Source organism: Anguilla rostrata, chromosome 17 (assembly GCF_018555375.3).
Source record: "Anguilla rostrata isolate EN2019 chromosome 17, ASM1855537v3, whole genome shotgun sequence".
NCBI lineage: Eukaryota > Metazoa > Chordata > Actinopteri > Anguilliformes > Anguillidae > Anguilla > Anguilla rostrata.
In genome coordinates, this window is record NC_057949.1 from 2,723,063 (window position 1) to 2,734,227 (window position 11,165).

Here is an 11,165-nt window from a genome sequence, read left to right on the forward strand (position 1 = left end):
TAGGCGTCACCCCCTCCCCCTGACCCCCTCTCTGCCTTCGTAAAGGGGAGGCAGAAACATGAGTGCCTGGTACTGAATTAGCCCACGGCCTGTCCTGGCCAAATGTGTGTGTGTGCGTGCGTGTGTGTGTGTATGTTCTGTGTGTGTGTGTGTGTGTGTGCGTGTGTGTGTATGTTCTGTGTGTGTGTGTGTGTGTGTGTGTGAGAGAGAGAGAGAGAGAGAGTGTGTGTGTGTGTGTGTGACTCAGGAGTCATGAAAGATGGTCGAAAAACTTACAGGGTGGTTGAGAAACTGTTTATGTGTGCCTGTGTGTGTGTGCGTGTGTGTGTGTGCGTGTAGCTCACGAGTCATGAAAGATTGTTACAGGGTGGTTGGGAAACAGTTTATGTGTGTCCATGTGTGTGCGTGCGTGCACGGCTGTATCAGAGAGGTCTTTTTTTTTTTTTTTTTATAACCAAGACAGCCAATGAGGGTCTGCCTGGGCTTGGGTCGGGCCATCAGCCAATCGGATCTCCCGTTTTGCGTGGCTCTCCCGTTCCCTCTCCCTGCCAAGTTCTGGTGGAGTGCTCTCGGACTCTGGCTCAAGTTTGTTTGCAGCATCAGCTCCTTCCTGCTTTTAATATAGGAGAGGGGTTTTTATTTTTTCTCTACACAGAGCAGCTGTTGGGTGGGGTAGGGGGCTCAGAGCTCTGGAATCTATACAAATCTAATGTCGAGCGACGATAGGACTTGTCTGCGAAATAATACCAGGGGGCTTTGTAGCACCGGGGGTGGGGGGGGGGGGGGGGGGGGGGAGGGGGGCGGGGGGGAACAAAATCAAGTTCTGGATATCTCTTGGGGAGTGGAGTAGAGCGGAGCTTCAGAGCTCATATTTAATTCCACTCACAAGTGTGGCTAAAATAACAAGCTTATGAAATGCATCCCGCTCAGCAGTGAAACGGGGTCCTCGCCAGTAAGCAGACTGATTATAATGGGAAATAATTAGCCTCCCAGCCTGTCGCCTGCTCGCCACAGCGGCGGCGTGCCGTTGGTCGCACCGGACGGCAGTGCTCGCCACCGCATTCATTCGATTATTACTTCTTTTTTTTCTGATTTCAGGAATGTTTCTGAGAATGAGGGGGTCATGGCAGGACTGGATTAAATCCAGTGTGCTTAGCTGGAGTTTAAACCTCAGGTTTAAAACCCCCCTAGACCACAGAACTGCACCAAAACTGGAACCGGTAATGCTTTTTTCACCTATCCGAATAGCTGTTCCAGTTGCAATGCAGTTCTGTGACCTAGGGTGTGGTTCTGTGACCTAGGGTTTAAAGCTGTTTAAGCTGTTAAAGCCTAGGGTTTCGGTGTTTTACTCCAGCTAAGCATGCAGCAATCGACTGACCCTCCATGTTTCAACCACAGGCAACTACAGAAATAAAGGAAACACTTGAGGGAACGTTTTAAATAAGAGGTACAAAGTACATTGAAAGCAGATGTTTCCACAAAGGTGTGGTTCCTGAGTTAATTAAACAATGCTGGGAAGGCCCATTTGTCTGACATTTTGGCTGCTATGGCTAGAAGGAGAAATATCAGTGGGTTTGAAAGAGGGTTTGCTGAGACAAGTTTGGCAGGATCTTCAGTGACTAAGGCTGCTGAACGCACTGATGCTTCACGAGGAAGGTGATACTGGCGTGGACGTCTGAGGAGAAGACGCCATCAACTAGGGGCACCTGTGGTTGAAAGCACACACTCCTCGATGGCATTGTCCATATAGAGACTCACGCTGTCCAGCAAAACAGACACCGCAGCGCTGAATCAGTTGACCGCAAATGTCAGTATAGTTCAGGAGAGGGCACTGCTGTCAAGAACTTCAAACAAAGTGGTACCAGGGGAGGTATTCCCTTCAGTTGGGCAGTGAACCTGCATATGGGAGCGGTCCTCTGTGAGAGTGTTTTTGTCTTTTTGTTACAGAACGCCTCTGTGTCAGTTTGTTGTGTGTGAGAGTTCCTCTGTGTGAGATTTTTGGCCTTTGAGAGCGATGCACTGTGAGACAGTTCTGTCCTTTTACGGAGGTACACTGAGAGAGCTCTGTCCTGTGAAAGAGGTACTATGTGAGAGAGTTCCGTCCTTTGAGAGAGGTGAACTGTGAGAGAGTTCTGTCCTTTGAAAGAGGTACTATGCGCAAAAGTGTTCCTTTGTGCAACACTACTGTTCGGTGAGAGTTACTGTGTGAGAATTCAGCTCTATTACAGTTAGTGTGTGAGAGTTCGGTTCTGTGAGAGAGTTACTATGTTTGAAACTTCTCTGTGAGAGAGTTCTACTCAGTAAGAGTTCCTCTGTGTAAGAGAGTTCTTCTCTGTGAGAGAGTTCCTCTGTGTGAGAGAGTTCTCCTCTGTGAGAGAGTTCCTCTGTGTGAGAGAGCTCTCCTCTGTGAGAGAGTTCTTCTCTGTGAGAGAGTTCCTCTGTGTGAAAGAGTTCTGCTCTGTGAGAGAGTTCCTCTGTGTGAGAGAGTTCTGTTAGGCCTCACATGGGAGCACTGCTCTTTGTCCTTTGTGTACTCTGGGCCCACAGGGTAAACACTGCTGCAAAGCACTATGGGTAAAGCCATCATTCTGCCCATAGCCCCTGCAGCCCCTCTGTAAACATTATGCCTCTTTAACATGCAGACTCACATTTCATTATTACTGTTATTACTGCTGCCGCCGTCACCATTTTGCTGTGATTGCTTATTAATTGATTAATTTTATCCACGGTGTCATGACTGCTCCGTGTCTATATTATGGTTGTTCTCGTCACCGTTGAATATATTTACGGCAGTTACCTAATGCGTCGTGCCACAGAAGCCCGGTAAACTGATCTGGACAATCACAGTCGTCGGGCTTCAAGGTGAGAAGCAACATTCACTGTTCTTTTTCAATAATGCATTGCGTCCGTCTTTGATTGGCTGCGTTCTGGATGCTGCCGGGAGATTTTTTCCATGCCAGTTGAGACAGCTGTGTCCCCGTTGTGGGAACGCGAGATGCCTGCCTAGATCAACAGCCCACCCGTCCCAAAAGGGGCCTGACCCCACGACAGACAGCGGCCCCTTCCACGGATCACTTTTATTAGCCTTAGCGGACGCCCGTAGCCTAGGCAACGTGCGGCACTAACCGTCCATATGTACGGCTGGATCTCTCGGCGGCGTTAAGAGCCTTGCTCGAAGGGAACGGCAGAAGTGCCGCACCTGGGATTTGAACTGGCAAACTTTTCAGGTGCAACTTCAGTCACCTGCACTGGCAGAGTAGGCTGACGGTAACCCCCTCCCCCACCCCCCTCTCCCGTGGACACCACAGGGTTTGTTTGTGAGGGACAGTCTGGTGCAGGGTAGGGAGGGGGGTGGGTGGGGGGCGCTGTTGTTCACCTCCATTGGCAAATGCTCCCATGCATGAAAAGAATGTACCCACACTGTTGTTTTAATTTCGCACCTGATAAGAGTACAGGAAGCACCGCTTATGTCCAGGGGTATCGCAATAGAGAATGTTCAAGGTCTACCGAGCACTCCGTACACTAATAAAGATGGCGGTAGTGTAGTATAGTGGGTGAGGGAATGGTCTTGTAACCAGAAGGTCACAGGTTCAATTCCTGAGTAGGACATTGTTGTTGTACCCTTGAGAATGTTACTTAACTCACATTGCTTCAGTATATATCCAGCTGTATAAATGGATGCAATGCAAATGCTATGTAGAATGTTGTGCAAGTCACTCTGGATAAGAGCGTCTGCAAAATTCCTGCAGGATGAGAAACAGACACAAGTGCCATTTCAAACACACATTTGAAACACGTGCATGTACGGAATCGGAATGTACTTTAAACGTAATGCAGGTTTCTCGCTGTTTTCATATGGTTTATACCGCCTTGTTACCTGCAGAGCACCCTACCCCTCCGCCTTTTTGATTGTAGTTCATAGACAATGGAGATCTCCGCTCGCTGGCCAAAAGGAGGTCTACACAACGCTCGGTCTGCTGCCGTGGGAGCCCAGATCTCTCGAGCACCCCGCCAATTTCCTGCTCCGCTGGCGACCACATCCGCACGAAATGCCTGAAGGATGTTAGCGAACTCCGGACATAAGACAGGACTGATTTATTCCGCCCAGTCATACAATCACATCCTGTCCCTCTGTTCTTGGTTAATCTCGTTCATTTCATAACTGGCTTTTGACTTTGGGCCGCTGGGACTTCATTGTTCAAATAAATCAGATGAGGCAGTTTGTGAGCCAACAATCTTTTCTCGAAGCATTTTCTTTGATACACAGTTATGATTGTGTGCGTATCAGAATGATAGGCAGTTAATGTGTGTGTGTGGGAGTATGTACCTGGGATATTGAGTCCTTGTGTATGGGAGTGTGTACCTGGGATATTGAGTTCTTGTGTATGGGAGTGTGTACCTAGGACATTGAGTCCTTGTGTATGGGAGTGTGTACCTGGGATATTGAGTCCTTGTGTATGGGAGTGTACCTGGGATATTTAGTCCTTGTGTATGGGAGTGTACCTGGGATATTTAGTCCTTGTGTGTGGGAGTGGGTACCTGGGATATTGAGTCCTTATGTATGGGAGTGTGTACCAGGGATTTTGAGTCCTTACGCATTGTGCTTCCCCATCATGTCTCAGCGGTGTTTAGGTGTTTAGAAGGAGAATCTGGGAGAGAAGCAGCCCTTTTTGGTGATGTGGCAGACCTCCCATGCCAAGCTGAGAGGGGAGTGAGTTTTGCTGCGCAACAGTGTCCAGTTCTGATCTATTTATAGCTGCGTGTGGGAGGAAAATAAGAGTCCAGACGTTTGTTTGAAAACGTGTTTAGGTGTGTGTGTGTGAGAATGACAGGGAGAGAGAGAGACAGAGAGAGAGAATGTGTGATGAATGTAGCAGGAGTGTGTGTGTGTGTGTCTGTATTGATCTTCACCAGCTGTTCCTGAAGAGGAGGGGCCAGGGGAGGGTGGACAGTTTCTGTTTTGTGGCCCGTGGAATCAAAGCAGAGCAGAAGGCACAATAAAACGAACAACTGTCCAGCCTCCCCACTCCACCCCCACCTCTCCACCCCTCCACCCCCTCCCCACATATATCTGTGTATGTGTGTATCCAGTGCCTGTGTGTGTGTATATATCTGTGTGTGTATATGTGTATGTGTGTGTATATATCTGTGTGTGTGTGTGTGTGTGTGTGTGTGTGAGTGAGTCACTGTGCGGATTTAATGATGTGATTAGATTGCATTGGTCTGCTTCCTCTGGCTGGAGAGAGCCTGACTGCTGCTCTTTATCTCTGAGCTGCCTGTCCGCATCTGAGCAGGGCCTGCAAAGCTGCTGCTGTGTGTGTGTGTGTGTGTGTGTGTGTGTGCACGCGTGTGTGTGTGTGCGTGTCTGTGCATGTGTGTTTGTCTGTGTGTGTGTGTGTGTGTGTGCATGTGTGTGTGTGTGTGCGCATGTGTGTGTCTGTGCATGTGCGCGTGTGTGTGTGTGTGTGTTCTCACCAAACCCATCAAAGTATCTTCCTACAGCCCAGAGCAGAAGGAACGGGGACAGACAGGCAGACGGCGATGAAACAAACGAGCGTCAGGAGGTAGCGTCACATGTGATTTAGGGTACAGCTGTGAGGCAGCGTCAAATGTGATTTAGGGTACAGCCGTGACGCGGCGTCAAATGTGATTTAGGGTACAGCCGTGACGCGGCGTCACATGTGATTTAAGACGCAGCCATAACAGGAAACGGTTGGGGAGCACGGTCTTACGAGCTTCACTACCCACAAAATCGTTAGCCGCATTTAAAATAGGTTCTGTTTTCAAAGGCCTCCCCTTCCCTGCTGTGAGAGAAGACCACCACCGCCCCCCGCCCCGCCCCGCCCCACCCCACCATCCCATCCTGCCTCCAGACTGTAAATAGGTCAGGTCACCTTTCGGGGGGGGGGGTGCAGGGATACCCAGCAGCCCACATGGGGACGACGGGGGGTGTAATGCTGAGCAGCTGACCTAGCTACATTCCACAGACACTGTTCTGGGCCAGGTGCTCCATGCTTGTATCACCTAGCACTGTCTGTCTCTCTCTCTCTCTCTCTCTCACACACACACACACACACACACACTATCATAAAAACATATGTTTGTGTAACTTTGTACTGCTTAACTAACAAACTTATAAACACATTCGGATAGGCTCGCGCTCCTACATACATTTACACAATCACTTATGCGCATTCATAATTCATGCGTACTGCATAAACACTTCCTTGGCCGTTGACATATATATCCTACTCACATCCGGTGGGACAGGGACAAAGAAAATTTGGACAATATCCAAGCAGTACGACGCAACAGATATTAGTGGACGGGAAAAAAATGTTTTCGGAAGAAACTGAGTCCACCGGCACTGGCCGTGTGCCACGTAGCCCTCATGCCTGACTGGAATTCTGTGTCCCCGCACGCTAATCGGAACAGCCTGTGTCAGTTGTCGGCTGTGAGATCTGAAATAAACTGGCGACTCCGACGAAAGCAGGACAAGGGGCCCTCTGTGTAGCATCGGGGTGTCCCATCCGAAAGGTTTTTGTTTTCTCCCAGCACAACGACACCGGATTCAACTAATTAACTAATCGTGGTTTGCAGTCAAGGCTGATAAGTAGGCTTGAATCAGGTACTGGGCTAAAACAGAATCCTGGACCCACGTCTGCCGTTTTCTGATAAGACTGGACACACCCTAGAAAAATAAAAGCAATACATATGACAAAGGGTGGGGGGATTCCGTATTCATCCAGGGCGTCCTTATACATTTAACACGGACAAAAGGGGAAGACCCAGAAAAATGGAGAACCGTGGCTTACCGCCGCGCTCCCAAACAAAAGCCGACCTTGTTCTTGGCTATAACTGTATTTATTTATTTTTTTATTTATTTTCCTTTATTTAAACAGGTAGTCTCATTGAGATCGAGATATCTTTTTCAAGAGAGACCTGCATGTACATGTAAAACACATATAAAACACATTCAACAGACAAGTGCATAAAAATTTTGAATAAATAAAAAACTAAAAGAAGAATCTAGCCTACTGTTTTACAGAAAATAAGAAATGTTATAGTTTTTTTTATTTTATTAATTTTTAAAAAATAGGATTTCTAAAAGACTTTATATAACTTCTGAAAAGTTTAGCGAAGACCTACCAACCCTGCTCTCAAACGAGAAAAGCACGACGGCTCTAGGTGTAGGGTTGCCCGCGGTGTGGGTCACATCCTCTGGGATACATTTAAGATTAAGAGCGTCGTCAAAACAATAGTGACGGCAATTGCTGTTAGCATCGTGATGGATATCGGACTGACAAGCTAAAGGGAGTCGGCGCCAACTGGCCCAAGCAGGATGTGTGGAATCATTGTGTAGGCCTGTTACCAAGGCATTCTGGTGGGCCGTTGTTTGGCTCAATACTGATAGATTTTGTTTACTGTTGAGCCAAATGACGTGAGTTAAAGCCACTCCCGGCATAACGAATGCAACATTATTGTGAATCATACGAACTTTCACGGGTGCCAATAAATTCCGCTTCTGTGATTCCCTTTATTTCTAGAACAAGGCAGAGGTTCTCTTGTGATTTTATGTACAGTATTCTTCACAGGTGACAATGATTTAAAAAACCGCTCTGTAGGCTACGTCCACACAAGACCACGAAGTTAAAACGGCTCATTCAAAACAAGCCCAGACAAGCAACACTTTCACAACGGCTCTCTGCCCCCAAGATACAATAGGCTACCTGAGCAAAGTACAGGCTGACCTACATTTAAAACATTACCACACTAAGCGGTAGTACAGTGTAGCAATACGCAGGACAAAATAATGATGATTCTACATTTCGTAGCCTATAGGCTTTTTAGATTCTGCCAAAAGGAGCGTTCTCACATTTTACCGCTGTCGAAAAATACGACGTAGCCTATTTTAAACACATATTTGATGCATCTGGATCTGGATCTGTAGCCTATGACAAAGACTTATATAATATTTTGTTGGGATAATGCCGCCAGCAATGTTCATCAAACCTGCAAAACGACAATTAGGTACAGTACCAACTGTGCACCACAGGGTGGCGACAGTCTTCCAGCATTCGAAATCCAATCCGTTTGAACAGTTAATCTGATTTCTAAATCTACTCGTCTTTTTGTGTAATTTGAGCACGTTACTGCAAAGCAAATCGGACGATCCGCAAAGCAAATACTGAATTCAATGTGAAGAATGCTTTACAGAAAATGTAGCCGAGTTGGCACTTGGAAGACAGCACTAAAGTTAAAAAGCCTTTTTATTTTATTTGGCTTTATGATGACTGAAAAGCGCACCAGTGCGTTTTGATGCTATTTTCAACTAATCAAGGCAGCTTTCTCATTTAAATAACTGCAGAATTTCTTCTCTGAGCATGCATAAATAGCCTACATTCAATGGCAAATCCTTTTCCATATTTTTTGTCATATTCTCAACCGTAACATTGTGACGCACACGTCTTGTCATGAGAAACACCAATCTAATCTGAAAATATGCAAGTCAGATTCTCTAAAATAACAGTACTGGGTATGTAATTTCAATATATACAAATTATTAAAAGTTTCAACTGGATCTGCAAGTCATTCTTCCTAATACAAGAGGAGTAACCCTCTTAACAGGTTGTGAACACGTGCTTCCATTTTTTTTTTTTTTTGCGTTTTCGCACACAAAAACAATTACCATAGCTACCACCGAACATGCTATAAATGCATGGAATGTTACACGGTGTTACGCTAGGGCACAGGATGTAATTTATGGTCTTGAACCAACATTAGTGTAGTATCACAAATCACAGCTACAAGAGTTTTTTCACTTAGTGAAATCTTAGGCTGTATATGGGAGGGCCCTGGAGATGGTTAAAGGTATACCTCATTTTCTGTTTCTTTTCTTATAAGAAAATAATATAAATAATATATTTATAAATATTTAGTTTGAGTTAAAGTTTGTATATTGCCCAATATTATTGTTTTAAAAAGGCTTTTATTCTTGCTTTGGTAGGAACCATTTCCTATGGCCATGCAACCTGTGCTCAATGAATTGTGGCATAGCGCGTTGAGTTCCTGTAGCAACATTGGGCTACAACACCGATCCTCGGTAATTAATGAAACTGAGAAGGCAGGTGTCATGCAGGAAACTGTATGAAAACGGACTTTCACGCTTTTAATTGTGAAGAAATGCTATAACATTAATCTGACAATTTGTACAGTCTCTGGCAACATATCATCACTGTACACTGCTCTGGAGGTAGCCTACCTGAAGTGTATTTTCTTGCTTTAGACAACAAGCCCCTGAATGCTCCGATGCCCGCCACTGTAAAGGCAACAGGTCTTTATAAACTTCTGTTTGTGTCGCAAACATTCTTCATCGCTCACAAACCACGTCTGGGCCAATCGAAAACTATACTAAATTCGCAATAAAAAATCCGGGAACTATTCCTGTAAAAACTGGATCATGTAATTAATTAACAGGAAGAGGTTTGGGGCAGACACATTTCAATGCCATAACCTAATTAAGCCCAAAAGCAGCGCGCCATTCTGGCTTGTATAAAGGGGGCATCACACCTGACACGATTGCAGTCATTCAGTCCTTCAGTTTATAACTTCATTGTATCAATCCCTTAAACACGTCCCAGGTAACCATGGATACCTGGTAGGCAAAATTATTGGGAGGGGGAAATGCAGAGGTAACCCCCTGGAACCACGGCTGACTTAATTAAACCTGCCCCTACCCCAGTGGGGGGAAAGCCAACAGTGTTGAAGTGCGGTAGACTCGCAGGCTACATTTAACAAACGTAAATAACGTTTTGCTACGTTTCACCTTCAACGGAAATGTTCGTTCTAAAGTTTGCCGTGTTCCGAGCAAACCTTCGTCTGTTGTTTAGTGGACATAACGGAGATTTAACCAGAAGCACCGAGCGACAAGCTTGATAATCGGTGCGTCGATTCAAGGACACCAAAGCGTGTGAATATTTTAAGGCTGGAATAGGACTGGACCGCGCATTTGGATGCAGAGCACCGCAGCCACTGTGACTGAGGGGGCGATTGTAAGCAGCCTTTACACAGTGGCCAACTGCATACTTCAACTGCCTCCCTGTAATGCTTTTACCAAAAATTCTTGTCCGTGAGCTGAAGCGTAACTGGTTCATGCAGCAAGACAATGATCCAAAACACAAAAAGAAGCTCACATCTGAATGGCTGGGAAAAAAACCCAATGTTTTGGAGTGGCCAAATCAAAGTCCTGAACTGAACCCAATAGAGATGTTGTAGCAGGACCTGAAACGTGCAGTTCATGCTCAAAAAGCTACCAATTTGTCTGAATTAAAGAAGTTTTGCAAAGAAGAGAAGACTAAAATTCCTCCAGTGAAGTGAAAGACTGATACCAAATTATAGGAAGTGTTTGGTTGCAGTTATTGCTGCTAAAGGTGGTGCAACCAGTTAAGTTTAAGGGGGCATTTCTTTTTCACATGGGTGATATGGGTGTCTGATAACTTTCCTCATTAAAATAATGACGAAAAAAGTGTTTTGTGCTTACGCTGATTTCCATTGTCTAATATTACATTTTGCCAGACAAACTACTCGGTGTGATAAATATGCAACAATAGAGGAACCAAGGTGGCAAATACTTTTTTACAGCACTGTATGTGAAGGGAGAAAAAACATTTGAAAAAATTCTCAGATAATTTACACCCCATTTCCAGTTTTAAGATTGTGTACCGGTTTTTAAAAAAACTTGAATTATTTTTCTTATTTGCATGATTACATTCTGATTATTAATTTTGCTTTCTTGTGACTTATTTTCACATGACCAGATTTAACCTACCCCTAAACAGCTACCCAACCAAATTATACAGTGCCAGAATTTCAGTCCTAGTTCCCATTATGAACAGTATTCCAGATGAGCAGCGGTAGTATTGTACCCTCCTGATCCATCACAGTGAGCGTGAGTGATGCGATTTGAAACGAGACCTCCCTACACACCTACTCGCTCTCTCAGGTCAGCTGATCAGCTGCTCCTGAGAGTGCCTAAAACTAAGCTGAAGCTCAGAGGGGACCGCGCCTTCGCTGTTGCAGCTCCAACACTATGAAACAACCTGCCTCAGCACATCAGACAGGCCTCCTCTCTGTCTGTTTTTAAATCCCTCGTCAAAAGCCACCTC